At 39.4% G+C, this 26,971-nt stretch overlaps 1 pseudogene across 1 annotated transcript; it reads right to left on the bottom strand.

Moving 5' to 3' along the window:
* Positions 1–15,286: 15,286 nt before the first annotated feature.
* Positions 15,287–16,189, bottom strand: LOC149121816 (cleavage and polyadenylation specificity factor subunit 5 pseudogene; annotated as a pseudogene). The gene has a single exon (XR_016223315.1). The product of XR_016223315.1 is annotated as a cleavage and polyadenylation specificity factor subunit 5 pseudogene (transcript).
* Between the last annotated feature and the right edge of the window lie 10,782 nt (positions 16,190–26,971).

The raw sequence follows: 26,971 nt of genomic DNA on the forward strand, positions 1-26,971 counted from the left end.
CCATAAAGACACACCACTATTTTCCAGTATATGTATATATGAGCATTACTGTGGAAATACAAATTTATTTTAAAATATTGCTAAATTCGTAATAACTTTTGTTATCATGTTTTTTCAGAAGAGCCTAAAAATGCAATGCTATTATTGAATATTTTCATCATATTCAAAAAGGTTGAAAATGACTTAAAATGACTTAAGAGCACAGACGTAAATTGGATGGTGTTAGGACCTGCACTTGCTGAGAACATTAAACCAAATGTCATTCAAATAGTCTTTCTTTAGCCTGCTTTCAAGATTGGGTAAAAGCTGAATTATCTTATCCTATCTGAGATGTTCAAGCCATTGTCTTTGTTCAATGACAGATGCTGCAAGAATCTAATAATCTAATGGCACCCAATTTTACAGTCAAAATTTTCACTATGCCCACAGTACAAATTTGAGTGAATTGCAAATAGCCCAAATTCACCTCAGTTGCTAAATTTGTGTGCCCATTCTCTGATGTCGATCCCAGACATTTCCCACAATATAGATGAGAGGCGTGGAGAGTTAGCATAGCACCACGAGGAATTACATAGAAGCTGAGTGGTTTTCTTGGATTTTTTTGCTACCATTTATATATCCTCAAAGACTGGGTGGCAATGGTAAGGCAAACACTAAGCAGGAAGAAGAAGGCTTGTTTTTATCAAGAGAAATGAAAGTGCTGTTACTTGACTGTGCTGTAAGACTGTGAAAGCTTACAGCTTGTTTTATAGGGAGGAGCAGTGAAGCAGGAAATTGCTAATGCAACATACATCGAAAAAGAGAGACAACAAAGACACCAAGGAAAGATGCAGAGATTTTAATGTCTACCAAAAGCCTCTGCAACAGAGACTGAAGGGTACAAAGTACACATTCAACTAATGAAAGATCACTTATTTAATATAGATTTGAGCTTGATGAACTGTAAATAAGCCTATGAAGAAAGAAAATTGGGTTAATCCAAAGCACTTAGTTAGCAAGCATCATTTTCCCTCACCAGTCTTGATGTTCTGTTTCACTTTTTTTTCTGGTACAATACGGTAGTCATCACATATAGCATGGGTGTGAACACATGGTCACTTTTTTAGTATTTTACAGAATCTGTTTCTCAAGCATTTGTATTATACTTCATGGCTGATATAGTTAAGCCTTATAACACCTAATGTTCAACACATAGGAATTTCCAGAGAATATGTGGACATAGCTCTAAGGAAATTCATCTCCAGATCCTCATTGTCTACAAGTATTCTTTCTTAAAACTAATTTGTTTCACTAGCACCCAGGTCTTGTTTCTAAATGCCATCTATCAATAAATGGGAATATGATTTTTTTGAGAAATGGGGGTCTAGGGCTGGGAGAAGGAAAGTGCAAGACGATCATAAAATATTTTTAATATCAGAAAATGAAAAAATAAAGAAAGAGAAAAGGAGGGAGTGGAAGAGAGGAAGAGGCAGTGGGGAGAGAAGGGAAGATAGAATCATGTTAAAAGAACACAAGAGTCAATCTGATAGTGTTCCAATGGGCAGAGCTGGAAGGAATTGAGCAATGAAACAGTGTTGGTTTATAACCTAATGAATAAAATAAATAATCACAAATATGTACAATATAAAAAATGATTGAAGGAAGGAAGGTGAAAGGGAAGAAAGGAGGGAGGGAGACAAATCTTTCTTATGTAGTTGCTTGGCTAGGAGTGAAGCCAAGGAGGACTGAATGAAACAGAAAGTCACCATTAGAACAGAGCAGTAATCATTTCTGCAGAGAACACTCACTGGTAAATATTAAAATTAGTGGGAAAAACCCTAATGAGAAACATGACAGTTAAATAACCTCAAAAAATCTCCTCCAAAATATGTGTTAATTACTGTGGTAGTTCTAACTCCTCCCTCCGGGAGGTAGAGTTTCATTTCTCTCCCCTTGCGTGTTGGTTGAACCCGGTAACTCTCTTCTGTCCAACAGAAGATGAAAAGGAAAAATAGAAACTTTACACTGGAGTCATCAAGGTCAACATCACCAGGAGTAATTCATGTTGCTATCATGTAATCTCTGACCCAGTGCAGGAAAGAGCACCTCACCCTCTGGTGCTCTTCATGAAAGTGCATAACTCCATGCTTATCACAAGAAAATATCGGACAGACTCAAACTGACAGACATGCTGCAAAACACCTGACAAGTGCTTTTCAAAAGGGCACTTCCAAAGGTCGTGAAAAGACATGGAAAGACAAAGGAACTGTCACAGACAGCATCTAAGAAGACACAAGAACTGAATACAGCATGTGATCCTGAAACAAAAAAGGACATTTATGGAAAATATAGGAGAAATCTTCACCAACTGATAAAATCTGTATCCATGCTAAGTTCTTACTTTTGACTAGACCATGGATATCTGATATGTCAACGTTATTGGAAGCTGAGTAAAGCAGAAATTTCTAGCTTAACCTGTGAAAAACAGGAGAGATCCAGGTTACTGGCTCGTGAGGAACCCAAGACCCTAGCAAGTTACCTGAGCCTTGATTTTTCCCTCTTTCCTTGTTCCTTGCTCACTAGCACAGTTTTGGGGTAGGCAGACAGGCCCTCAGAGCACTCTAGATTCTGCATTAGCAAACTGATGATGGAGTCATGAATATGGACAACTCCTCCAGCCCGTTAATTCACAAAGAACCATCCATAAACTAGTTATCAGAGCCTTTTAAAAACTTCTAGTGATGCATGTTATTTTTTAACTGAAGTAAAAAATGCATGCTATAAAGTTTGCAAACTTAACCATTTTAAGTATAGTTAAATATATTATTCACACTATTGTACAACCAAAATCCAAAAATATTTTCCCCTTGGATAATTGAAATTCTATCCACACTAAAGACCATTCCCCATTCCTTTACATCTCATCCCCTACAACCACTCATCTACTTTCTGACTCTATGAATTGGATAATTCTGGATGCCACATACAAATGTAACCGTGTAATTTGACGTTTTCTGGAATTATTTCATTCAACATAGTCCTCAAAGTTCATCCTTGTTGAAGCATGTGTCAGAATTTCTTGAGGGTAGGTGTTTAGCTAGAAGTTAACATGTCAGTTAAAACACTCTCCTCCAGAGTGCGCTAGCGGGGTCTACTACTCATGGTTCAGGAAAGCAGGGATCCTGAAGGAACACATCTATTTACTCATTTGAGGTCCAACAGGAACAAGAGAGAAGAGGAGGAAATGGGAACAAAAGGAATAAGTGATTGAAACTTGGAGACATTTGATTGGTCAAAGACAATGAGTGGTTTGGTTCCTTCAAATTATTTAGTAAACTAAAGGAGTGGAGGTTGGATGAAAGATGTAGAAAGGGGTATGAGAAAGAAGAGGTATTTAACTAGTAGAACTGAAATCAGTAGACAGAAAATGGCTAAAGGGAATCAAACTAACATAGGAGGAGGCACTCAGGTGCACACATACAGGGTTGAAACCATAGACATACCTGGTTCCTTCAATCCATGTCTACTCTAATTTAGTACTTGTAGGGAGCCCTGCCTGAATGCCCCCAGGCTGAGCTGATGCCAGAGTGCCCACTTGGACCACAGCTCTTATCAGTAGCATGTAATTGATTATTTGCTTGTCTGTCTCCCCTTTCAGAGTGTTACCTCCTTGAAAGCTGGGACCTTGAGTCTCCTTTGCATCAACATCTAATTTAAACATCAGTAAAGAGATGTTTGTTCAAAGAATGAATCAGGTGTTCTTTGCATAAAATGTAGCTTTATAAAATGAAAGTAAACATAAAGTCAGAAAGGTCAAACATAGGGTGAAGTACTTATGTCCAAAAACAAAACGGAACTGTAAAGTGATGAAAATTTTATTAAAAATATAGATTCTTTGTTTTCATAACAAGAAATTTGGATTCACACTTTCTAGAGCTCCTATTCCAGCTCCAGTTTTGAAAAGAAACTACACTCCCAGGAAATTGCACATTATCAGCCATCTTCTTCAAACTCAAGAAACCAGTACTTCAGGGTTGAATTAGATATTCAGAATAGCTCTCAATCAACAATAAGAAAGGTATAAAGATGATTCAGACGTACAAATATTCCTTCATGAATCCAGTGATTCTGACTCACTGGTGAATGTGACAGAAGCCAAAAGGACGAGCACTATGGCAAGCACCCCTAGAGCTCTGAAAGCTGGCGACCCGTGGAGTAGTCCCTGTGGGAAGCTGCTATACATCCATTGAACTGCAAACAGCAAACCCTGTCCTGACCAACTGTCCGACAATGATACATACGACCAGGGGCTTAAAAATAGCATCAAAAAGTATTGGTAAGCATGTTCTCCTAAGCAAGAGAGGTCAGCAAGTAGCAAAATCACTTTCAGTGCTACCTGTGGCCATGTTAGGGGAGAGAAGAGACCTTCAGGCAACAAATAAATAAAACAAAAATAAATACAAATAAACATGGTAGGTTCACAGTGCATGAAAGTCTTCCACTATGGGAAGAATGTTCATAGAAAATGTTAATTATCAACAACAAAAATAAACATGCTTCAAAAGGAACTTTTGATTATCCTGGAAACTCCAATGATCTGCTTGAAAGGTATGGGGTGATGTGCCCAAGAAGAAGGAGAATAATAAACAAGGACAAGCATCAAAGGGCAAGGGTTGGGCTAGAGAGTTTGCTGATGGATTTTTATGAAGGCCATTGACAGTTTAAGTATGCCCTTGGACACAAGTTAAAAGGGAATTGCTGTAATACAATGATAAATGATTATTTTGAATAAAATGGATTTACAAAATCATCTGAAAAGGAAACGCTTTACTGTTAGTGAATCCAGACAGCATCTTCATCTGTTGCTGTGTCTTCCATGACACTGTGTGTACAGAAAGGCTTCAAAACATTCATGTGAATTTTGTATTGTCCTGTAGTTCCATTTTTTCATGGACTTTTTGAAATGCCCTAGTAGGATAGACCCTCAGAAGATATTTCCGATATCAGTTTATAGAGGTGTCTCCTCAAAGTTCCAAATCATGCAATCAAAGCACATTCCATAACTTGTAATCATCATTAGAAAAATAATGATAGTGACTAAGGCATAGTGAGATGGTGATGATGTATCTTGGCTTCAAGATCGAAAATCTGGAAATGTCTAAACTAATTAGATGTCATCAATAGCTCTGCCAACAGTAAATTTGCATGAGGGTTGTTGGGCTGGAGGAATTTTTTTTGTACAGAAGTCAGGAGGAGAAAACCAGAGTGTCTATCCTGAATATTTCTTTCTCATCCATTTGGGCCTTAATTCTCTCAGAAGATGAAGAGCCCTTTCACAAAGGATTTTTTGTGAAATTATGTGCAATATTTTGGTTTCTAGATGGTAAGATGGGATACAAAATGGGGAACAGAGGTTCCCTCTTTACTTCTGTACAGACTTTAAGGCTTTCTATCTCCCTCTCTGTCATGTGAGGACACAAAGAGAAGACTGCCATCTGCCACCCAGAAAGAGAGCCCTTTGTGGATCCCATGAGATACCAGGAAACAGCAAAATAAACAATGGCCTCAGCCTGGGCATCCCTGCAGTTACCAAAGCCATAAGCAGCAAAGGCAGTAGTGAGCAGCCTCTCCAAGTGCCTTCATGAGTGGCAGAAATCAACAAGGGCACAGAAACAAAGACTGAGGGGCAATTGTAGGCCCATGTGTATCTCCTTAATATTTTGGCAATGCTTGGAGAAGAGCACCAATTCTGAACATGGAAGTGGAATCAAATTTGTATTACTATTAATAGGATCCACATTTATATTGAGATGTCAGTAGGGCCTAGAGAATCTCACACTGCAATTCACGCATATCAGTAGTCTTCAAAAACTCATGGAAATGCATATTATGAAAAACCAATACATGGATTTTTTTTAAATTTTGACACCAAAATAAACTTCTCTTTTCATTCCATTTTTATCACAAACTACCTGCAGTACCTTCATTTGTATCATATATCCTAAAATATTTTATAACACCTTTGGTCCCAAAACTTTACTCTCAGAATCATCCTAAGAAGAACAGAAAACCTTATTATTTATCAGCATATCACTTGAAGCAACAAAAGAATTGAAGAAACTATCTGAATAGCTTAATAATAAACAATTCAGGGTTTGGGCTAGCTAGTCCCTGAACACCCTGATTTAGGAGAACTCCCAAGAACTGAAGATTTCAGGGATCCATCTCCCATAATGGAAGACATCAAGAGCATGTGCCAGCAACGTAGACTCAGCAAACCAGACACTTAGACTTTGAATCTTGCATATTGAGGAAGTGGCACAAAGGTGGGGAGTGATCAGAAATTAAAATTAATTGAGGAAAATTTTTCTGTAAATTTCTGAATCACAACATCATTTTATACCTATATGTTTACCATGTGTCACATGTGAAAAATTAAGGCATTGACCAGGAAATAATTGGACTCTGAGAATTATGTTGTAGGAATTTAGTGCTATGTACTGAATTGTGCCTCCCTAACACTTTTTCATGGAAACCTCATCCTCAATGCTATGGTTTTGGAAGATGATTTGTTTGGATAAAGTCACGATGATGGAGTTCTCACAATGGCATTGGTGCCTCTATCAGAAAGAGCAAACAGAGAATTTGCTTTCTGTCTCCCTGTCTGCCATGTGAGGACACAGACAGAAGGCCATCATCTGCCAGGCAGAGCTGACTCACTGGGGAGCCAGATCATCCAGACTTTGATCTTGAACTTTCCAGCCTCCAGAACTGTGAGAAACGCATTCCTGTGGTTCTAGCCACCCTTCTGTGCTTTTTGTGACAGCAGATCAAACTCTTGAGTGCAAATGGGAAGATTTGGGGAATTTTAAATTCCTTGAATCTTCAACTTCCACAGGAGGCCCCCCAACTGCTGTCTGATGAAGTTTTTCCTACTGTAATTGAAGACCCTCTCGTAACTTCATCAGAAGAAGTTCCCTTGCAAGGAAAAGTCAATTCTCCTTCTCTTTCATTTCCTTCCACCACAAGTCTTAAAACTAGAGTCAAATCCAGACTATCTTGGGAATAAATACAACATTGCAAAGACAACCTCTTGAGAGAAAGCTTATACAACAAAAGAATCTCTGGACTGTACAATTTCTTATCAGAAAAATATGGGGAATTAATATACGGAAATGAATTCAAAAGCTATTTAAACAGGTGTATTTATCATGAATACATCCACCACAGATTCTGGATTTGATTAACTCATTCAGGCAGCTACAAATGATTCTGATTGGCTTTTGGATGGTTTTCCTGAAACCCAAACAAAATTGTAGACCAAAAAAACCTTTAATATAATAGACAGGAATAAATACAAAGAGCTCATGAAACAGGAATACTGAACAGATTAATCACACATGACTCATCTACCGTCCATCCTCTTACCTCTTCCTTCAAGGAGATAGGATGCTTCCTTCACCAATTCCTTGGAAAACACACTGAGTAGGAGAATACTAGCATCTTTGAAAAGCACTGACTCGATTCTTGCCCTAAGTAGCAGGAGACACTGCAGGAAAACAAGCCCTCTGCCTTCCTTGGGAATGGGTGGATCCTGAAATGGCAGAGGTGCAGGAGCCCTGAGAAACTGCCCCACACAAGATGGAGCAGCTAGCACAAGAACAAGAGGGCCCAGGAGAAAAGTGGGGAGGCCGGCCTGAGTGGGCTCTTCGGCAGAGGATAATTGACCATGAGGGGTTTGAGCCAGAATCCAGAAAGGCCCCATCCCAGATGCCTTAACCCTGAATGTTGACATCTCAAAACATCAAAATGTCTCAAGTCTAAAGTCTCAAAAGACAGCATGTAGCAAACAGGAAAGAAGCTTCTTAAAAATTTAAAATAGAACTACTGTACGACCCAGTCATCCCACTGTGGAGTAGATATCCATAGGTAATGAAACCAATCTGTCAATATATCTGTACTCCCATGTTTATTGCAAAACCATTCATAATAACCAAGAAGTAGAAATAATCTAGGTGTCCATCAACTGATGAATGAATAAAGATGTTACATACACACAATGGAATACTACCAATGAAATTCTGCCATTCGTGGCAACATGAATAAAACCGGAGGTCATTATGTTATATTAGGGTCGGTGCTGTAGCACAGTGGGTTAAAGCCCTGGCCTGAAGTGCTGGCATCCCATTTGGGTGCCGGTTCTAGTCCCGGATGCTCCTCTTCCAATCCAGCTCTCTGCTGTGGCCTGGGAAAGCAGTAGAAGATGGCCCAAGTCCTTGGGCCTCAGCACCCACGTGGGAGACCTGGAAGAAGCTCCTGGCTCCCAGCTTCAGATCGGCGCAGCTCCAGGCATTGCAGCATCTGGGAAGTGAACCAGCAGATAGAAGACCTCTCTGTCTCTACCTCTCTCTGTAATTCTTTCAAATAAATAAAATAAATCTTCAAAATAAGTAAATAAATAAGACACAGAAAGACAAGTACAGCGTGATCTCAAATCATCTGTGGAATCGAAAATATCTGTCTCGTGGAGGTTCATAGTAGTCACCAAATGCTGAGAAGAGTATGAGAGAAGGGAGAGAATGGGAAAAGATTGATTGATGTGAACTGAGTCATTCTGAGATAACACTAAGAAGTTTGGGTGTTCTCTTGCACAGGAGGGTGACTACAGATACTGATAATATGTTCTGTTTTGTTAATACAGGAGAAAAGATTTTTGAGTGTTTTCACCACAAAGAAATGACAAATGTTTGGGGAAATGGATATGCTTACTCTAATTTGAACATTACCTAATATAGACATACATCAAAATAGCAAATGGCACGTCATAAAATGTACAACTTTTATGTATCAGTTAAAACAAATTCTGGGGCCAGCATTGTGGTGTAGCAGGTTAAGCCACCGCCAGCAACACTGGCATACATTATAGGCACCCATTCAAGTTCCAGCTGCTCCACTTCCTATCCAATTCTCTGCTAATGGCCTGGGAAAGTAGTGCAAGATGGCCCAAGTGTTTGGGCACCTGTTACCCATGTAGGGGTATAGCTCCTGGCTCCTGGGATTGTACTGGCCCAGCCCTGGCCATTGTGCAATCTGTGGAATGAACCAGTGGATTGAAGATCTCTCTCTTTCTCTTATCTCCCTCTCTCTGTAATTCAGCCTTACAAATAAATAAACAAATAAATCTTTTTTTAAAAAATAAAGAACAAGAGTGTCAAATTGTTAAGTCAACAACAGGAGTCACTGTGTACTTACTCCTCATGTAGGATCTCTGTCCTTAATGTGTTGTTCAATGTGAATTAATGCTATAACTAGTACTCAAACAGCATTTTACACTTTATGTTCTGTGTGGGTGCAAACTGATGAAATCTTTACTCAATATATACTAAATTGATCTTCTGTATATGAAGATAATTGAAAATGAATCTTGATGTGAATGGAATGGGAGAGGGAGCGGGAGATGGGAGGGGTGCGGGTAGGAAGGAATTTATGGGGGGGGAAGCCATTGTAATCCATAAACTGTACTTTGGAAATTTATATTTACTAAATAAAAGTTAAAAAAATAAAAAATAAAAATTAAAAAATAAATTATTTTTAAATCTTGAAACTATCACCCTGAGAAAAAAATCATAATACTTTTAATTATACTTATGTACATTTTTAAAAGAGAAATTCATTTGAGAAATAAAAATATGACAGAACAGTCCATAGGTCATTTTACACAATGAAATAGGCAGTAATAACAAACATGTTTTGCAACACTTAGGTGTACCAATGACAGTTGTATCAGTCTCACAATTAAGAAAATATAAAACATACTCGTAAAGAAATAGGTCAAAAAGGGAAATATATAGAAACAGATGACTATGGTTGGTGTTGGTGATTGTGTGCATACAGCTTTCTAGCTGTGGTCTTCTGAAATACCTGCCTTGACAGTCAGCCTAAGTCTTTTAACAAGGTCAGTCAAAACCTGAGATTAGTCACCACTGCGTATGCAGTCACCCAAAGAGCCAAGATAGTGAACAATTTTATCTTTCACATTATCAGATGTGCAAAAAGAACAACTTTCCACTTATTGAAGAATTTTCAACATTTTACATGGACACAATACCTACACAACATCAACATTTTAATAATATACTTCTACAGAGTAAAATTAGCAAAAACATGTATAAAAATCAGAACTCTTTAAAATCTCTATATAATATATTCTTCCAACCTTGGAAGTAATACGAAGATGAAGTACACAGTGTAGTGAATTGGAAAATACAACATTGACAATTTACAGTAGTGGAGACATGACTAACAACAAAATTTGGCAGGTGAAAAAAATGTCTTCCAAGAATAAATTATGAGCATTTGCATGGAAGAGTCCATAAGAACCGGCCAACTTTCACTAATGTTAAGTATATTTTTGATGTCTTGCATATGGCTAATTTTCTTTTAGAGTCTGATTTTCCCAGAACATACATCCACATTCATTTTCTAGGTGGGGATACTTTCCTGAATCCCTCTAGGATGCGAAACACTAGGGGTCTTCAAAGCCATCATGGAACATGAACATTTTCATTTCATTTTCCACACACTTTTTGAAGCACCCTTGTACACCCACATAAGTATTCCCTATTAAGTTTTCCCAATCTCTGTGTCATGCTTCTATATCTTCCTGAAAATACAAAATTCCACCCCACATGCACTCTTTAATTTTTTAATTTATTTTAAAGGCAGAGGAGGAGAGTTTTTTCCCTAACAAAAAGATTTATTTATTTATTTATGACTCAGAATTACAAAGTAAGAGGGAGATTTTCCATCTGCTGGTTCACTCCCCCAAATGGCTGCAATGGCCAGGACTGAGCCAGGCTGAAGCCAGAAGCCAAGAGCTTCTTTTTTTTTAATGATGTCATATAATATATTATTGAAATTATTTTTTTAGATTCTTCTTTTTGTTTTTTTTTTTAGTTTTTTTATTTAGAAAATATAAATTTCCAAAGTACAGTTTATGGATTACAATGGCTTCCCCCCCCCCAATAATTTCCCTCCCATTCGCACCCCTCCCATCTCCCACTCCCTCTCCCATTCCATTCACATCAAGATTCATTTTCAATTATCTTTATATACAGAAAATCAATTTAGTATATATTAAGTAAAGATTTCATCAGTTTGCACCCACACAGAAACACAAAGTGTAAAAATACTGTTTCAGTACTAGTTATAGCATTACTTCACATTGGACAACACATTAAGGACAGATCCCACATGAGAAGTAGGTACACAGTGATCCTGTTGTTGACTTAACAATTTGACACTCTTGTTTGTGGCGTCAGTAATCTCCCTAGGCTCTCGTCATAAGTTGCCAAGGCTATGGAAGCCTTTTGAGTTCACTGACTTCAATCTTATTCCGACAGGGTCATAGTCAAAGTGGAAGTTCTCTCCTCCCTTCAGAGAAAGGTACCTCCTTCTTTGATGGCCCCATTCTTTCCACTGGGATCTCACTCGCAGAGATCTTTCATTTAGGTCTTTTTTTTTTCCCAGAGTGTCTTGGCTTTCCATGCCTAAAATACTCTCATGATCTCTTCAGCCATATCCAAATGCCTTAAGGGCTGATTCTGAGGCCAGAGTGCTATTTAGGACATCTGCCATTCTATGAGTCTGCTGTGTACCCCACTTCCCATGATGGATCGTTCTCTCCCTTTTTGATTCTATCAGTTAGTATTAGCAGACACTAGTCTTGTTTTTGTGATCCCTTTGACTCGTAGACCTATCAGTGTGATCAATTGTGAACTTGGAAAATTGATCACTTGGACTAGTGAGATGGCATTGGTACATGCCACCTTAATGGGATTGTATTGGAATCCCCTGGCATGATTCTAATTCCACCATTTGGAGCAAGTCCGATTGAGCATGTCCCAAATTGTACATCTCCTCCCTCTCTTATTCCTACTCTTACATTTAACAGGAATCACTTTTAGTTAAAATTTAAGCACCTAAGAATAACTGTGTGTTAATTACAGAGTTCAACCAATAGTACTAGAACAAAACAAAGAAAAATACTAAAATAGATAAAGTATTACATTGTACATCAACAGTCAGGACAAGAGCTGATCAAGTCACTGTTTCTCATAGTGTACATTTCACTTCAACAGGTTTCCCCTTTAGTGCTCAGTTAGTTGTCGCCGATCAGGAGAACATATGATATTTGTCCCTTTGGGACTGGCTTAATTCACTCAGCATAATGTTTTCCAGATTCCTCCATCTTGTTGCAAATGACCGGATTTCATTTTTTTGACTGCTGTATAGTATTCTATAGAGTACATGTCCCATAATTTCTTTATCCAGTCTACTGTTGATGGGCATTTGGGTTGGTTCCAGGTCTTAGCTATTGTGAATTGAGCTGCAATAAACATTAAGGTGCAGACAGCTTTTTTGTTTGCCAATTTAGTTTCCTTTGGGTAAATTCCAAGGAGTGGGATGGCTGGGTTGTATGGTAGGGTTATATTCAGGTTTCTGAGGACTCTACAGACTGACTTCCATAGTGGCTTAACCAGTTTGCATTCCCACCAACAGTGGGTTAGTGTCCCTTTTTCCCCACATCCTCTCCAGCATCTATTGTTGGTACATTTCTGAATGTGAGCCATTCTAACCGGGGTGAGGTGAAACCTCATTGTGGTTTTGATTTGCATTTCCCTGATTGCTAGTGACCTTGAACATTTTTTCATGTGCCTGTTGGCCATTTGGATTTCCTCTTTTGAAAAATCTCTGTTGAGGTCCTTGGCCCATCTCTTAAGTGGGTTGTTTGTTTTGATGTTGTGGAGTTTCTTGATTTCTTTGTAGATTCTGGTTATCAACCCTTTATCTGTTGCGTAGTTTGCAAATATTTTTTTCCCATTCTGTCGGTTGCCTCTTCACTCTCCTGACTGTTTCTTTTGCAGTACAGAAACTTCTCAATCTGATGCAATCCCAATAGTTAATTTTGGCTTTGACTGCCTGAGCCTCCAGGGTCTTTTCTAGGAAGTCTTTGCCGGTACCTATATCCTGCAGGGTTTCTCCAATGCTCTCTAATAATTTGATGGTGTCAGGTCATAGATTTAAGTCTTTAATCCATGTTGAGTGGATTTTTGTGTAAGGTGAAAGGTAGGGGTCTTGCTTCATGATTCTACATGTGGAAATCCAATTTTCCCTTCACCGTTTATTGAATAGACTGTCCTTACTCCAGGGATTAGTTTTAGATCCTTGATCAAATATAAGTTGGCTGTAGATGTTTGGATTGATTTCTGGTGTTTCTATTCTGTTCCATTGGTCTATCCATCTGTTTCTGTACCAGTACCATGCTGTTTTGATTACAACTGCCCTGTAGTATGTCCTGAAATCTGGTATTGTGATGCCTCCAGCTTTGTTTTTGTTGTACAGGATTGCTTTAGCTATTCGAGGTCTCTTGTGTCTCCATATGAATTTCAGCATCATTTTTTCCAGATCTGAGAAGAAGGTCTTCGGTATCTTGATTGGTATTGCATTGAATCTATAAATTGCTTTTGGGAGAATGGACATTTTGATGATATTGATTCTTCCAATCCATGAGCATGGAAGATTTTTCCATTTCTTGGTATCCTCTTCTATTTCTTTCTTTAAGGTTTTGTAATTTTCATCGTAGAGATCTTTAACGTCCTTGGTCAAGTTTATTCCAAGGTATTTGATTGTTTTTGTAGCTATTTAGAATGGGATTGATCTTAGAAGTTCTTCCTCAGCCGTGGCATTGCCTGTGTATACAAAGGCTGTTGATTTTTGTGCATTGATTTTATACCCTGCTACTTTGCCAAACTATTCTATGAGCTCCAATAGTCTCTTGGTAGAGTTCTTTGGGTCCCCTAAATAAAGAATCATATCATCTGCAAAGAGGGATAGTTTGAGTTCTTCCTTCCCAATTTGTATCCCTTTAATTTCTTTTTCTTGCCTAACGGCTCTGGCTAAAACTTCCAGAACTATACTGAATAGCAGTGGAGAGAGTGGGCATCCCTGTCTGGTACCAGATCTCAGTGGAAATGCTTCCAACTTTTCCCCATTCAATAGGATGTTGGCCATGGGTTTTTCATAAATTGCTTTGATTGTATTGAGGAATGTTCCTTCCATACCCAGTTTGCTTAAAGTTTTCATCATGAAAGGGTGTTGTATTTTATCAAATGCTTTCTCTGCGTCTATTGAGATAATCATATGGTTTTTCTTCTGCAGTCTGTTAATGTGGTGTATCACGTTGATTGTTTTGCGAACATTGAAACATCCCTGCATACCAGGGATAAATCCCACTTGGTCTGGGTGGATGATCTTTCTGATGTGTTGTTGCATTCTATTGGCCAGAATTTTATTGAGGATTTTTGCATCTATGTTCATCAGGTATATTGGCCTGTAATTCTCTTTCAATGCTGCATCTTTTTCCAGCTTAGGAATTAAGATGATGCTGGCTTCATAGAAAGAATTTGGGAGGATTCCCTCTTTTTTGATTGTTATGAATCATTTGAGAAGAATTGGAGTTAGTTCTTCTTTAAATGTCTGGTAGAATTCAGCAGTGAATCCATCTGGTCCTGGGCTTTTCTTTGTTGGGAGGGCCTTTATTACTGTTTCAATTTCTGTCTCAGTTATGGGTCTGTTTAGGTTTTCGATGTCTTCCTGGTTCAATTTAGGTAGGTTGCATGTGTCCAGGAATCTATCCATTTCTGATAGGTTTCCCTGTTTGCTGGCATACAAGTCCTTGTAGTAATTTCTGATGATTCTTTTTATTTCTGTGGTGTCTGTTGTTACGTTTCCTTTTTCATCTCTGATTTTATTGATTTGGGTCTTTTCTCTTCTTTTTTTAGTTAGTTGGGCCAATGGGGTGTCAATTTTGTTTATTTTTTTCAAAAAACCAGCTCCTCGTTTGGCTGATTTTTTTTGTAATGTTTTTTTCGATTCAATCCTGTTGATTTCTTCTCTGATTTTAATTATTTCTCTTCTCCTACTAGATTTGGGTCTGGTTTGCTGCGGATTTTCTAGGTCTTTGAGATGCATTGAAAGCTCATTTATTTGGTGCCTTTCCAATTTCTTGATGTAGGCACCTATTGATATAAACTTTCCTCTTAACACTGCTTTTGCTGTATCCCATAAGTTTTTTTTTTTTTTGAAGTTCATTTGCTTTAATGTTGTACAAAAAAAATGAGTAGAACCAAAAGTAAATAAACATTATCACATTTGTTTACACCACTATCTAGTTCTTCATATTAACTTTACTATTCAAATAGAAAGTTAAGTGGCAACTTAGGGAATGGGAAAAATAAAACCAAAAACCTCTTCTACCACATTTATTCTTCTACACCGTGTACAGCTGTGCTCACAGAGACGGCTTCTTTTACTTATCCACTGTGTGTAATTCAGTTGTATATAAAATTGAACCTGCTCAACAGCTGAGGGAGACTAGAAATGATGGGTCCATATCCTGGTGCGTTGTCATACAATTCAAACAATGGTGCAGCTACCAGCTTGTAATTTTTAGGGACTGCAAACAAGGCTTTCTCTTGAAGTTGAACCAGAAACAACTTCTTATGTTCCTTAGGCTTTGTAATATGTGCAGGAATATATGGATACTGAGGAGGTTCAAAATTTGGTCTCCACCAGTTACCAATGCAGTCATCAATGACCCAGTCTTGCAGAACTCCATCTTGGTGGCCTAGTATCTCTGTCATTAAGCGTTTTAGTCCTTCAACTTCATCTTCTCCTGGGTTAAGTTCACCACCAGGTAATTTGAAGAAAGTCATTCCCAGTTGTAGCAGTAACACATGGGGTAGCCGGTGCTCGTGTACAATCAGAACCCCTTCTACAGTCCTCCTCATTCCAATTTTATCAAATTCTTCTCGCATGCACTGAAATCTGGCTGCAACAGAACTGTCCTTCTCATAGAGAGGCTCTTTTGTACCAAAAGTATAATTGGTAAGAGGATAAAGGTTGATGGTGCGCTCCAGGGTGAGGGGCTTGGTCTGCTGGATGTACTTGTTGCCGAACTGATTGACCCCGCGGGGCCAGCCGGTCTGCGAGCGATTGGGCGGTACCACCGACATGCTGGCAACCTCTGACTCTGGTGGTGAGCAGAAATCGGGAGGTGAGGGAAATTTTTTCCCCCCGTGCAGGCAGCGGTTATCTGCGACCCGCTCAGTAGCCGCCGCCCGCCATTAACATGAGAGCGCAAGAGTATATCCCACAAGTTTTGTTATGTTGTGCTGTTATCCTCATTTACTTCCAGAAAGTTTTTGATTTCTCTTTTGATTTCTTCTATGACCCATTGTTCATTCAGGAGCATGTTGTTCAATCTCCATGTGTTTGCATATGTTCTAGGGATTCCTGAGTTGCTAATTTCCAACTTCATTCCTTTATGGTCTGAGAAGCTGCATTGCATGATTCTAATTCTTTTGAATTTGCTGAGACTTGCTTTATGGCCTAGTATGTGGTCAATCCTAGAGAAGGTTCCATGTACTGCTGAGAAGAATGTAAATGCTTTATGTGTAGGATGAAAAGTTCTGTATATATCTGTTAGATCCATTTGGGCTATAGTGTCGTTTAAATCTACTGTCTCCTTGTTGATCTTCTGTCTTGTTGATCTGCCTATTTCTGAGAGTGGAGTATTGAAATCCCCCAGTACTATTGTATTGGAGTCTAAGTCTCCCTTTAAGTCCCTTAACAAATCTTTTAAATAAACCAGTGCCCTGTAATTAGGTGCATATACATTGATAATTGTTATATCTTCCTGTTGAATTGATCCCTTAATCATTATATAACATCCCTCTTTGTCTCTCTTAACAGTTTTTGTGTTAAAGTTTAGGTTGTCCAATATTAAGATGGCTACACCTGCTCTTTTTTCATTTCTTTTGGCATGGTATATCTTTTTCCAGCCTTTCACTTTCAGTCTGTATGCATCTTTGTTGGAAAGATGTGTTTCTTGTAAGCAGAAAATAGATAGGTTTTGTTCCTTTACCCAATCAGCCAATCTGTGTCTTTTAACTGGAGAGTTGAGGCCATTAATGTTTAATGTGACTATTGATAAGTAGTAACTTTGCCCTGCCATTTGCCAAAAATATTTTCTAATATATGCTTTGAATTCCCTGTGATCCTTTGCTGTGAAGTTTTCTTCCTTTACCTTTTTTCATATTGATGACCGTGTTTCTGTGTGGGTAACACATCTTTAAGCATCTTTTGCAGGTCTGGATGAGTGGCGACAAATTCTTTCAATTTCTGTTTGCTATGAATGGTCTTTATTTCACCTTCATTCACAAATGAGAGCTTTTCAGGATATAATATTCTGGGCTGCCAGTTTTTCTCTCTTAGTACCTGGGCAATGTCTCGCCATTCCCTTCTAGCTTGTAGGGTTTCTGATGAGAAGTCTATTGTGAGTCTAATTGGAGATCCTCTGAGAGTAATCTGACGTTTCTCTCTTGCACATTTTAGGATCTTTTCTTTATGTTTCACTGTGGTGAGTTTGATTACATAGTGAGGATCTCTTTTGGTCATGTTTACTAGGGGTTCTATGAGCTTCCTGTACTAGGATGTCTCTGTCCTTCTCCAAACCCAGGAAGTTCTCTGCAAGTATCTCACTAAAAAGGCCTTCTAATCCTTTCTCCCTCTCCATGCCTTCAGGAACTCCTAGAACCCAAATGTTGGTTTTTTAAATAGTATCCTGTAGATTCCCAACAATATGTTTTAGATTTCTAATTTCCTCTTCTTTTCTTTGGTTTGACTGTATGCTTTCCTGTGCTCTGTATTCTAAGTCCGATATTCTCTCCTCTGATTCACTGACTCTATTTTTAAGGCTCTCTAATGTGTTTGTCATTTGATCTGTTGAGTTCTTCATTTCATTTTGATTTCTCTTTGCTATCACACTTTCCTGTTCTACTAGTTTCTGTGTTTCATTTTGATTCCTCCTTAAGATTTCATTTTCTCAAAGGAGATTTTCTATCCTGTCCAGTAAGTAATTCTGTATCTCAAGCATTTGTTTTTGAAGACTTCTAATTGTTCTTATCATAAATTTGAAATCTGTATCTTGAATTTCTTCCATCTCATCATTTTCATAATCTTGGCTTGGGGTGTCTTGTTCATTTGGGAGTGTCATCGTTTCTTCCTTGTTTTTGTTTCCTTGGTTTTTGCATTTGTTGCTTGGCATCGTAGAGATATCTTTGGATTCTTCTTCCCTCGCTGTGGTGTTTTTTCTTGTTAGACTATGGCTGTATTAAGTGGACTGTCTGCTTTTGATGGGGCCTTAGAGGCTTGAGATGGGTGAGGCATGAGAGCTCTGTTTGGTTCCTCAGGGTTAAGGGTGTGCCAAAGGTGACACTCCCAGGTTAGGCATGGTAAATCTCTCTCTCTTTCTTTCTTTTTTTGATTCAAAAGGGAAGTAATTCCACACAGCTGAATGGAATTGGAGGTAGTTAGCAGGCGAATGATATACTCACAGGAGCCAGAGATTGGAAGCTCTTTCCCAAGGACCACACAGGGAATCTGTTCTGCCCTCCGTGTGGGCTCAAATTCACCTGCAGTCTCCCACTGGATTGCCAAGGTTACCGAATTGTAGTATCTCTGGAGAGTAGTCACGTGAATTCTGTGAGTTCTCTCCCCCACCGTCTCTTTTTTCACAGTCTCAGTTCATTAGCACCACACATTCACTAGGTCCTAATCTCCTGTTATTTCACCCCGCCCAGAGTCAGGTTTTTCTGCTAGGCTGAGGGCCGGTGGAGACCTGAGGTCACCCTGCTTATGACATATGTCCAAAATGGTGCCTGCTCTTTGTCTTGCTTGCCTTTAAGAGGTGAGCGGAGAGAGAGAAACTCGTGTCTGTATCAGTCACTTTTTTTTTCCTCTCTCTTCTAGTTAGCCTGGTGAACTTTTCCCCATGGGGTTTCATGCCTCATTCCCTCTAGTCTCCTCTTTCTGCTTGCCTGCCGGTGTCTCGGGCTATTGAGGTTCGGCTCACCTCGCATTCCAGCGCTGGTGTATTGAGTCTGTCGCTGGTGTCCCAAACTGTGGGCTCCCATGCTCTCCACGCAGGTCCACTGTGAATCACTAGTTCTGGAAGAGTTTCCTCTGCTGTTTCTTCCCCTACTCTTCCTTGAACCTGCAGTATCTCCACTTTTATTAAACTGTCTCTTCCCAGACTATCAGTGTACTCCCTTCCTATTCCACCATCTTGCCGCTCTCCCACTAGGTCTCCCATGTCAATGCAGAGGCCCAAACACTTGGGTCATTCTCTGCTGCTTTCCCAGGTGCATTAGCAGGGAGCTGGATCAGAAGTTGAGCAACTAGGACTCAAACCGGTGCTCATATGGAATGCTGGCACTGCAGACAGAAGCTTAACCCACTTGTGCCACAGCGCTGGCCCCCCATATGCATTCTTACATAGTCCACAGATTTGACAAAATCAATGCTGGTGATGGAACAGCAATGGTATTGTGGACATAATTTTTGGGGCAAATGTGGCTTCCATTCATGGAGAGCTCTTGGATTTCATCAATTTGAAGGCATGCCAATGCAGACAAATGATGCTTTTTGAACACTTATTTACTTGTATATTGTTTTTTTAGACTGACATCTTCAGCAATGTTTTATTACATGGAAACACCTTTGTCAGATTTCAGATTTTTACTTTTCTCAAGCAGCCTTTTATTTTCACACAGGAATGGTTTTAGGGATTTCAACATGTAAGATTTTAATCTTTCAGATTGTGATTTTGGGGATTTTTGACTTTAGGGATTTTGATCATTTGGGATTCCAACATTTGAGATTGTGGCTTTAGGGATAATGATTGACAGACACCCTATGGTAAAGTCCATAGCACCTAAAGAAATGGGCAGACCCTCAAAGAACTTTTTGATTTCTGTAACTAAGTCTCCAGGCCAGAGATCAGAGGCCTAACTGAGCTACAAGTTTCAACCACACAGTATCTCACAGATGAAGAGCTCTCTGACAGAAGGAGAACTGTCAGGTCTTGAAGGAGGACTTTGCACACATGCATCTACTGTGAATCTTCCCCTGAGCCTTCCAGGAAGACCTGTGGCACTGAGGACTGCTAGTCACTTGCTGAAGCTAACTTTAAATCTCAGCTGTCCAGAGCACCACGGGGTTCACCTGTTGGAGAGGGGCTCATGAGAGTTTGCTAATAAAAATTGACAAGATCTGAACCCAGAGCAGTAGTCCTAGTGGACTACTAGTGGACTACATCTCTGGACGTTACTTCTCCATTTCTTGGGTATACCATTGCCAACTCCTCAGCCGTCAGAATCATCCTGGATCTTTGATTTGTGGAGCCAATGAAGTAGCAAATCTCAACCAACCAGATTGACATCTCCTCCAGACCTCCAGACATTTTCTAAAGTCTGCTTTGCTCTCCTGAAATTAAATCCATGTGTGATCTTGATAACCTACACACATAAGTTGAAAAGGACAACAGAATGATCTAGCTGTGTTATGGAAAATAAACAAAAGAAATTAATTCACTCTAACATAAATAGGAAATGCTTGGGCATGCTTGCATTGGAAGTGATAATGGATTAAAAATATGCTTGTCTCATTCATAGAATCATATGTATGTTATAGCTATCAGTAAAATGTAAATGTGTATATGTCATTTTGGCAACTTACATGTCACAAGTGCCGTTACCATCAAAGATGTGATTTTGCAAAATTAGTATTCAACTCCCAATGTACATGGCAGATTTTCTCCTGAAAGATATAAAGAGTATAAAACTATGCAAAATAATCAGCATTTTTGTGAAAAAAATGGAGTTAGGTTTTAGGCTACAAATATCTATAGTGTCATTTGCAACTTGTGCAGGAATAGGATGATTCTCTCTAGATGAGCCTGTCTTGTTGGTGAAATCCCTGACCCTTGTCCAATAAATCCAACAGTACTGGTCAACCATTGCAGCAATCAAAAATGTAACCACAACTTTTCAAAATGTCCCTTGGGGTGGCACCACCCATACTGAACACAAGTGAATGGAGTCAGGGCCATGACCACATCTGACACTCTCCCTCTCCAACAAAGTAGTAAATTGCAAGGATTAGTGAAAAAAAGCAAAGGGGATGATTCCTGATAAAATAAGCTATAGGGTAGCATGAACATTTGTTTTGTTCATTTATGTATTTCAAGGGTCTAGAATTGGGCTTGGCACTTAAGAGACTCAACGCATGTTTGTGGAACAAATGAATGAACAATTCTACTGAACTCTTCAGTTCACACTTCACAGGAGACATAAGGGTCTTAGATGATTTAAATTTTAAAGGCTGGATTCATCAATTGATTTGCTTTACTTAATGTTTTATTTTAGCTGTACTGTTCTTCCTGAAGTAATATACACAGATTATGGCACCTGGTATGTAGTTTATTTTATTTATTTATTTATTTATTTATAAAGATTTATTTATTTGTTTATTTGAAAGGCAAAGTTGTAGGGGCAGGGGAGATCTTCTACTGGTTCTCTCTAGAAATAGCTACAACCGTGAGGTTAGGCAGGCTGAAGCCAGGAGCCTGGAACTCCATCCAGGTCTCTCATGTGACAGCCAAGGGCCCAAATATTTGGGCTGTCTTCCATTGCCAGGCACCTGAGCAGGCAGCTGGATTGGAAGTGGATCAACCAGGACTCGAACTAGTGTCCATATGGGATGCCAGTGTTACAGGAGATGGCCTAATCTACCGTACCACAATGCTGGCCCCTATTTTATTTGTTTGAAAGGAAGAGACACAGAAAGACAGAGATGCAGACCAGCAGAGATCTCCAAAACCCTGACTCACTCCCTACAACAGCCAGAGCTGGGCCAGACTGAAGCCAGGAGCTAGCTCTATTCAAGTCTCCCATGTGAGTGACAAGAACACAACTACTTGAACTATCACCACTGAATTTCCAGTGTCTGTATCATCAGAGCTGGGACTTGAATCCAGGCATCCTAATATGGGATGCATGCATTCTAAGGGGCATCTTAACTGCTCCACCAATGCCAATCCTTGGTATGTAGCTTTGAATTTAAAAGCAAAATGTTTTTGACCATTACATTCCCACACAGGATACAGTAATAGTACCTTTTAAGAAAAACACTGTGATGCTATGAACTGGAAATAAGATATAAGTTATCCTAGAAACCTTGGGAAGGTAACTGGGCAGATAAACCCCAAAAATATAGGACCTATCAATTAAAGGAATTTTATGGGAGGTCAATGTCAAAATATTCTCTCCAAAGTGAAGGGCAGGTCATTGTGCAGCAAAGAAAAGGTGCCATGATTATTGGGTCTGGTTGTGTACTGAAGGCAGCAGCAGAGGACACTGTGGTCCAAATTGAGAGCTCTGTGCCCAGGACCCTAAGCATGTTGTGTGGGGTGATTCTGATACACCCGTCTCCCTGATTCCCAGACTTCCCATCAGTTCCATAAGCCACATGAATACTCTTTCATCACAATGCCTTTCCACTTACATTAACCAGAGTTGATTCCTTACATTTGCATGTAAGAACCCTTATTTACACAGATCCTACAATTGAAGAAGTCTCCAAGTTGGAGAACAGCAAGATTCACAGTTACTATAAACTCAATCATAAAGTATTTATATAACATGAAGTCAAGATAAAAAAAATACAAAATGCTATATATATATATATATATATATATATAAATGAGGGCAATGAGTACAAAATGACATAGAAAATACTGGAAGGAAATACATCAAAATATTGAGTGGTTGTCTCTGATAATGGGAAAATGGATGCTTTTTCTTTTCACTTCTATGTCTATTTCCAATTTCCTATAATGAATATCTAATTCACTTATAATAGAAAATGCTTATCTTGTAAAAATCAGGTTAGTGGGAAGATAATAAAATTTGAAAAGACTTCATATATTAGAAATTGTTAATGTTTTGTGTGCTAAGCTAGACTCGAATCCCTTCTAATAAAAAAAATCTGTTAGGATAAATGAACCAATATGGAAAAGTTCTTTGAGTTCATTAAAAGTCACACCTAGTATTTCTCTCCAGGGCTGCCTTTATTACTCTCCCTGCTGAGCTCATGGAAATCACTAAATGGCTGGTGAGAAAGAAAATATAAAAGGTACCTTTGAATGAGAGACTACAGCCTAGAACCTTGATCTATTAGTTTCTTTCTGCTGCTATTAACAAATTACCACAAACTGAGTGCTTAAAAAACACAAATTTCTTCTCCCACAGTTCCTAAGGTCATAAGCCTAAAATAGGTGTCATCAAGGCTCAGCTTTTGCCAGAGAATCTGGAGGAAAATCAGTTTCCTCACTTATTCCAGGGTCTAAACAGCACCTGCGCTTCTTAGTGGAAGACACCTTCCTTGTATCACTTCTAACTCGGACTCCTGTGTCCATAACCACAATGTGCTTCCCTGAGCCTGACCCCACCCCCAGCCTCCGTCTCATAAGAACCCTTTGGATTACACTGGGCCAATCCATAGAATCTGAAATAATCTCCCCATCTCAAGATCTTTAATTTAAATACGCACGCAAAATCCCCTTAGCCGTGAAAATCACAGATTAGTACATTTCAGGAACAAGGATGTAGACATCTTTCTGCAGTGGCAGATTGGATGTTATCCTGGCTACGCACTTGGGCTTTTACAACCTGAGCTATCAAATTCAGGGCTCTCTTCCTTTCTGGGATGAGGATCAATGTCTTCAGCGGACTTTTCCCATCCCAGTCACCCAGCAAGGGTGCTGATCAGAGCCCATCAGAGGCTGCCAAGGCTGAAGGGACCCCACCAGCCCTCAAACGGGGTTTTATGACATTGCATTTTAAAAAGAGATTTGTTGCCAAATTTTTACAAGGTGTGAAGGCCACCATGCTCTTTGAAAATGCTTGGGAATTGTTGGGTTTTGTTTGTTGGCCGGGGCTTCTTTCTAATGCACTATCCTACTCCCTTACCACATCACCAGACAAGAGTATTTCTCATTTCTGTGTGCCCCTTGCCAATAAAACATTATATCCTCCCAAGGGACAAGTGAAGAGTAAGACATGAGTCAGACTACAGTTTACCAGGCATCTGGGGAAAGGATTGCATTGGAAGTGATAACACTCTATTTTACAATGGCATTTGCCTAATCAGCAGAAATCATATCAAAACAAGAGAAAAATCCCCTTTTCACATTGTTTTGGAAAACATTGCCAATTTGAGCTGGGAGGAAGTTTTGCATGTTGCATGCTTCATAGGTTTTAACAGCTATTATTTCAAAAATTACCTTTGTACAGCATTTCTTGATTGCAACATATTTCACATATATCATTTCATATACACATTATTTAACATACTCAATGGAGTATTATTTAACATACCCAATGGAGTAATTTTGACTTTTAATGGTGTCTTTGTTTCTACCAACATTTTTGCTTAGAAGCTACTATGTTCCAAATGTGTGTCCAACATCTCTATGTTGGAACTTAATCACCAACATTATAGTCTTTGAGGGGGGGTGGTTATTTAGGAGGTGATGAAGTTGTGAGGATGGAGGGCTTTTAGAAGGCTCAGGGGAGTGGATTCCTCCCTTCTGACCATTTGCCATGTGCAGTCATGGGATCCTGCCCTCCAGAGGACACCACTGAGACACAGAGAGCAGCTCTCACGGGACACCACTCCTGCCAGCCCATGATCATGGACTTGCCAGCGCCCAGGGCTGTGAGAAACACCTACCTATTGTTTCGAAGTCCCCTGCCCTGTGGTAGTCTATTATAGGAGTACAAATATACTAAGACAGCTGTAGGTAGTCCCGATTTGTAGAGATCTCGGGTTTCCACATGTAAATACTCCCACTGTAACTGATTTCTATTTATTTCATGTCATTTCATTTCATTTGAAAGGCCGAGACAGATGGAGAGCGATATTTTACCCCCTTGATCACTCCCCAAATACCCATAACAGCCAAGCTGAACAAAGCTGAAGTCGGGAGCCCAGAATCCAATCCAGGTCTCTCACGTGGGTAGCAGGGGCCCAGTATTTATGCCATCACCTGCTGCCTCCCTGGATACTCGTTATGAGGAAGCTCCACCAGAAGTAGAGAAATCAAACTTTAACTAGGCATGGCAATAGGAATACAGGCATCCCAAGCAGTGACTTAGCCACTGCTGCACAGAATGACGGCCCCCAAGCTGATTTCAAGCTACCAATGGACTGTAGCACAGGGAGTTAAGCTATGCAATATCAGCTCTTACACAGTGTTTAGAGTAGGCCCCAGGAATATCACTCCAACTAGGCATTCAGGCTTCCTGTTAAGGGAGCAGAATCCTAGCACACCAAACCAAAAGGAGAAAAAAACCAGCCTTTGAAGAACCATCAAGGTGATGGAAGCAACAACCGATCTGCAGAGGAGTTAAACATGCAGTGGACAGGTTCCTCCTCTGGCTTCAATGTACTTCACCCTGAAGACAGACAGTGCTTGCTGCTCCTGTGGAAGACACCCCTTGAGCTCCCGGAGCTGCTGGCTTCACCTCCACCTGTTACTTGTTCAGTGACTCGCAGTGTGAGATCAAGAAACCCCCTCCCGAGCTCAAGAGCTTCCCCCTGGAGTCAGATGGAAACCAACCTCCTCCAGAACTGAGGTTGGAATCACATACTTGACTCCCTCGCTCTTTCGTGTTTGTCCAGAAAGCTCTTTTTTCAGCAAATAGCTCACGAACGATCTCTTGTCTCGGGATCTGGTTCTGGAACACCCAGCCTGAGGCAGGTAAAGGACGATATATCGTCACCTCAACTTCACCCTCTGAGGGTTTTAATAAAACTATTTTTCCAGCAATCTGTGTGCTTATTATTCTGCAGTTTCTGGTCAACTGTAAGAATTTAACACATTTACAACACAGTATATTTAGTGGGGCTGAGTACCAAATTCTAGAAAATAGAGCCACGGTGTGCTAAACTGTTTAATAGAAGTGTGAAAATTTCTTACATGGATTGTCTACATCTTCTGGCCCTGGGCTGGCCTCAACAAAGTATAGGGCTATTTGATCATAAGATACCCACCCAGTTATGTGAGTAGAAATTCTAAGTATGCATGGTGAGAATATTACTTCATAATATGGAAGAAATCTGTTAATAATATAAGCTAACTTGATCTTTTCTCTATGATCAAAAAATATCTCCCATCTATGTGGAAAAGATTTAATTGTCTTTGAAAAATTCTCCCATAACTAAGTGCAAAGGTCTGTCATGCTTGTACACCTCATGACAAGTGCAGAGTCTGTAATGACAATACTCTACAGTCTACCCACAACAAATCAAAGGGAAAACACGACTTTGACACTTGGGGATCTCTTGGGCTCCACACACACACAAAACATGAAGAACTTAGTGGAATATTTGCACTTACAGCTAAAAGCAGAAAAGTCCTACTACCAGGAAATTCTAAAAAAGAAGTTCTCCTGGCAGTCTAAAGCACACACCTGCAGGTACATTCATCTGGCTGAAGCAACACGTGTCTTTACTTTATGAGCCACAAAACTGAAATAGGGTGGAATATACTGCATGGTTAGAAATCAGGAAGATAGGAAAAGACCTCTTTCAATTCTCATCTGTCAGTCTTTCCTCTGGAAGAGAAAAGGTTAAGTTCTCATACAGCTTCCAGAGAACAGACAAATACAGTCTGAAAATAAAGCAGATGTGGCCAAGCAAGGATAAAAATATGAACAAACTGAAACTATTATGGGACTTTGCAATCTGTGCTCACACATGAATTATTACCACAATCATTGAGAAAACTGCAGTCCAAACACAAATTCCTAGTCCACATTCTCAGATGCCTTGCAAGTTGCTGTCTAAAGACAAAGCATAAGAGGTTACATCTTGATAAATTCTTTCTCTTTTTTTCTGATATAATTACTCCATCTGATTACAAAATTTGAGGAAAAGAGAAATTTCAAAGGAAAGATTTTTAAAGTGCCAGAGAAGAAATCAGTTAGCAGGTTAAGGAATACAAATTATTAGAAAAGTTTTAATA

The sequence above is a fragment of the Oryctolagus cuniculus genome, chromosome 16, assembly GCF_051225735.1.
Source record: "Oryctolagus cuniculus isolate XC-2025 breed Fujian yellow rabbit chromosome 16, ASM5122573v1, whole genome shotgun sequence".
In the NCBI taxonomy this organism is placed as follows: Eukaryota; Metazoa; Chordata; class Mammalia; order Lagomorpha; family Leporidae; genus Oryctolagus; species Oryctolagus cuniculus.